The 4420-nt window shown below is 43.7% G+C and overlaps 1 protein-coding gene and 1 non-coding gene across 2 annotated transcripts in view; one reads left to right on the top strand and one right to left on the bottom strand.

The window, feature by feature from the left end:
- Positions 1-1919: 1919 nt before the first annotated feature.
- Positions 1920-2001, bottom strand: TRNAS-GCU. The gene has a single exon. It is a non-coding gene; the product is annotated as a tRNA-Ser (tRNA).
- Positions 2002-2343: 342 nt separating this feature from the next.
- CASC5 (cancer susceptibility candidate 5) overlaps positions 2344-4420 on the top strand; it is a 68870-nt gene continuing 66793 nt past the window's right edge. Inside the window, exon 1 of the mRNA XM_011989282.1 lies at positions 2344-2475. The gene's annotated coding sequence lies outside the window, so the exon portion shown is untranslated. The remainder of the gene's footprint in view (positions 2476-4420) is intronic.

The following is a 4420-nucleotide window of genomic DNA, read 5'->3' as shown; positions in this document are numbered from 1 at the left end:
TAATAATATAATAATGCATGCACTTTTTTTTTTTTTTTTTGATGGAGTCTTGCTCTGTTGCCCAGGCTGGAATGCAGTGGCACGATTTCGGCTCACTGCAACCTCCACCTCCTGGGTTCAAGCAATTCTCCTGCCTCGGCCTCCCGGGTACCTGGGACTACAGACACATGCCACCATACCTGGGTAACTTTTGTATTTTTGGTGGAGACAGGGTTTCACCGTGTTGGCCAAGCTGGTGTTGAACTCCTGACCTCAAATGATCCACCCGCCTCAGCCTCCCAAAGTGCTGGGATTACAGGTGTGTGCCGCCGCGCCCGGCTTAATGCATGCACTTCTTTATGAATGCGTAACATTACAAGATCTAATAGCACGTCTAAAAATTACCATAATTTTGAAGTAGCAATGAGCGTAAAGCAGTAACAGTAATCTGGTATAAAAATATCTGTGTTTTCTATTAGTGACAAAATAATGGATAAGGTTAACATTACTGTAGTGAGCTGCTTACCGTTACTGAAGAATGTGCTTTCAATTAGGGAGTATGGAAATAAGGATGAAATCTTTATTCTGAACCAAATAATCCACTGAATTCTATCCATGGACCCCTTGGAAATGCATGGAACCCAGCAGAAACCCTTTCTAGCAGCAGGGTGGAGAATGCATTGGAGAGCAAGGCTAAAGAAGGTTGACTCAATGTCCTGAGCCCAAGGAGGTATCAACATTCCCAACGGATTTGGATCTTTAACAGGAAGGAGCCACTGGAGCCAGCAGAGAATGGGGCCACTGCTTTCCATACTCAGTGCCCAAACCTTGCTGAAGCACCTGCCAGGTGCTGGGTTGTGGAGCATGGTGCAATGCAGACAGCCTCGTGGAGGAGAGAATCTGTAAACCATGGCTTCAAAAGATTGATAAATACTGATTATTAATCTATAGCACAGTATAGGATTGATAAATACTGATTATTAATCTACAGCACAGATTAGGAGGGTGATTAAGCCAGCGTCCAGTAGATTTGGGTTACACTCTCCTTTCTACAACTTAGAAGCTGATAACCTCGGGCAAGCTAATCTTTCAGTCTCCTCATCTGTAAAATGGAGTAATAAAAATATCTGTCATGATCAAGAGTTATAGTGATGTGCCTGTAGATAATAAATACCGGATAAATAAAGTGTCTCGTGGTAGCTTTTGAAGTGAAACCTGGTATTTCATAATCCGGACAGGTGTTAAAAACCCGAGTAAGAGTGTACAATAATTGAAACTCCTCAGGAGCTATGTTAAAGTTGGAACAGAGCAGCATTGGAACATATGGGATGGTAATAATTGTGGAATTCTATACACTGTTGTTACCTTCATATAAAAATAAATTAAATTCAGCGCGTTTTCTGATTCCTGGAAAGTCTCTTTCCCTCCCTTTTCTTTATCTGTGATGTCGGAACGTTCCAAATACTGTATTTCAACTATTTCATACCTGAGATTGATGGTGCCGGATTAATTGAGTAATAAATAATGAGTATTCAACTTTTTCTGCTCTGCAAATTTACTTTGGTTATAAAAAAAATTTATTCCGCTCAGCCGGGCGCAGTGGCTCACACCTGTAATCCCAGCACTTTGGGAGGCCAAGGCGGGCGGATCACGAGGTCAGGAGATCGAGACCATCCTGGCTAATACGGTGAAACCCCCGTCTCTACTAAAAATACAAAAAATTAGCCGGGCTTGGTGGCGGGCGCCTGTAGTCCCAGCTACTCGGGAGGTTGAGGTAGGAGAATGGCATGTACTCGGGAGGTGGAGCTTGCAGTGAGCCGAGATCGCGCCACTGCACTCCAGCCTGGGCGACAAGCAAGACCCCGTCTCAAAAAAAAAAAAAATTTTATTCCGCTCTGCAAGTTTACTTTGGTTATAAACAAAAAAATTTGCTGTGACCTCGACGAGGATGGGATTCGAACCCACGCGTGCAGAGCACAATGGATTAGCAGTCCATCGCCTTAACCACTCGGCCACCTCGTCCCCGAAGCATACAGTTTCCTGATTGCTATAGGGAGTAATATCAAGGGGATGTGACGCAATGTTATGGAAGCCGCCATTTTGTACGGAAGCCAAAATCCAATCATTTCCTTAGCAAGCAATCGAAAGAAGATGGCCGCTCCCATGTTTGTGGGGGAGGTCTGCAGTGGGGAGGGGCAGAGGAAATTCGGTCGCAAATGAGATAAACTTGAAGGAAATAAAATTGGCACGAAGGCTAGGAAACTAGTTTCCTTAAAGGAGTCTTAGAAATAGGGTTGGTGTGGAGCCTAAGGGGCGGAGCCGACGCGTAGAGCCGCTTTGCGCGTGCGCAGCACCTAGGCGGTTAGATTTGAATACTTCGCTGAGGCGAGCCGGGCGTTGTGTGGTGACGGCTGGAGGCGGCGCTGAGTTTCCGCTCTGAGGAGCGTGTGGACCCCAAACCTGCGCAAAATTTGTCGAGCAAGTGGGCCACGGCAGGTAAAGAGAATGACCCTTTCCTTCTGGGCTCCAGACAAGGCTTCGGGTTCTGTCTGGGCGCCCTGAAGTTCCCGCGGTGGGAGGTGGGGAACGCTCCCTCAGCCTGGCGGCCTCCGTTAGCGCCGGGCGGAGTAGACGCCTCTGCCCCGGGCCGGGCACACTGTGCTCTTTTTTCGTCTCCTCGGCCTGTAGGTTATGGCGCCTCCCGCTTCCCTAATACTTTTCCGCCCGCACCTGGGCCCCTCCGGCCACCCGGCTCTGGCTGCTTGTCGGTCGCTCTCTTGGCGTCCCCTTCCGCCCCGCCCTGCGGTCTTCTGTCAGGGCTCGCGGACTCTTCTTGCACCCCTGCTGCTCTTCCCTAGGGACCTCTAGGCTGTTTGTATTTCTCACTTAAGCTTTTGTTGGCTCTAAATGAAGTGACAGCAATGAGTGATTTTGAAATTCTTAGCTCTTCGTGGTTTAAGGTGTCTGCTCGGAGTGCTGGCGGCACGTAACAGATTTTTCGTTTCCTGCAGATATAACATTAACAAATAAAGCCAATATTAGTACTCCGCAAATTAGTTTTTAAAAATCCTTCTCCGTTCATTATTCCTCAGGATTTAAGCCCCCGTTCTTGATGTTTATTTAAATACTGAAGTTTGAGGGGGAAAAAATAATTGCCGATTGGAATTTCAGATAGGTTTAATAGGCATTAACAGACAGGATGTGGATGAAGACCAAAGCAGAAGCTTATTCCAGTCTAGATATTAAAATTGACGTTTTCACTTCCGTCTAATCCCGTAGGTATTTATTGGGTTCGTTATCTTGTGATAGGGCTGGGGACAGATGATTCAGAGTCCCAAATCTAGAGGGGTTTACAATCCAGAAAGGGAAATAAACTAATATACCCAAATAACTAGAATACAAGACAGAATGTAAAAGATTATACGACATTCTAAAGTGGAGTGGGAGCATAGAAAAGGGAGAGCTCATTTGATGTTTTTGGTGATGGATTCGTGGAGAAGACCGCATTTGAGGTGGATGTTCGTTGGAGAGATGATTTACAGAGATGGGAGTTAATATATGGTAAAATTTTGGTAATTAAAGGTTAGGGTCAAAGCAGTATAATTCTTCACTTTGTGAATGGCTGGAAATCTTAACAAGATGATAAATACATGTAAATTGAATAAAATGTTTGGAATGGTGGTATTAATGATGTATTCGATGTTAAATAATAGACTGTAAAAGATACTGACTCCAGATATTAACAGTAAAACAGTGCGGTCCAATAGGGCTTCCTGTGAAAATGATAATGTTTTGTATCTGCACTCCAACATAGTACCCATTAGCGACATGGGACGATGGAGCACTTGAAATGTCATTATTGTGACCAAAGAACTGATTATTAAATTTTATTTTATTTTAATTAATTTAAATGTAAATAACTACTGTATTGGACAGCACAGGTCTGGAGTCTCTGTCATTTCACTCTTACCCTCCTACAATCCCGGAAAATACTAACTCTAGATATCGGTTATATAAATGTAGGAGTGGGCAAAGAGCCAGATAGTAAATGTTTCAGGCTTTGCAGGCTACATGGTCTTTGTCACATTTTCTTTGTTTAGTTGTTATTGCTTGCCTTGTTTTCTACAATCCAATAAAAATGTGAAAAAACACTCTTAGCTCAAAGGCTAATTGGGCTCAGTCGCTATTTGAAGACCTACGGATTATTTAGACGAGTGGTTCCTAAATTTTCTTGATGCATGGCACCCTTAGATCAAAAGAAATACCTAACAGTCTATTTACTGAGTACAGTGGTTGGGTCCAAACATTAAGTATGTATGTCCCAAACTTAGTAGCCAATTTAAAAAAATACAGAAATTGAAGGAAAAGATTATTTTTTAATATTTTATTTTATTTATTTATTTTTTGTCTCACTCTGTCACCCAGGCTGGAGTGCAGTGGT

Source organism: Mandrillus leucophaeus, unplaced genomic scaffold (genome assembly GCF_000951045.1).
Source record: "Mandrillus leucophaeus isolate KB7577 unplaced genomic scaffold, Mleu.le_1.0 Scaffold35, whole genome shotgun sequence".
Classification (NCBI taxonomy): Eukaryota; Metazoa; Chordata; class Mammalia; order Primates; family Cercopithecidae; genus Mandrillus; species Mandrillus leucophaeus.
This window is presented reverse-complemented; position numbering and strand designations above follow the sequence as displayed.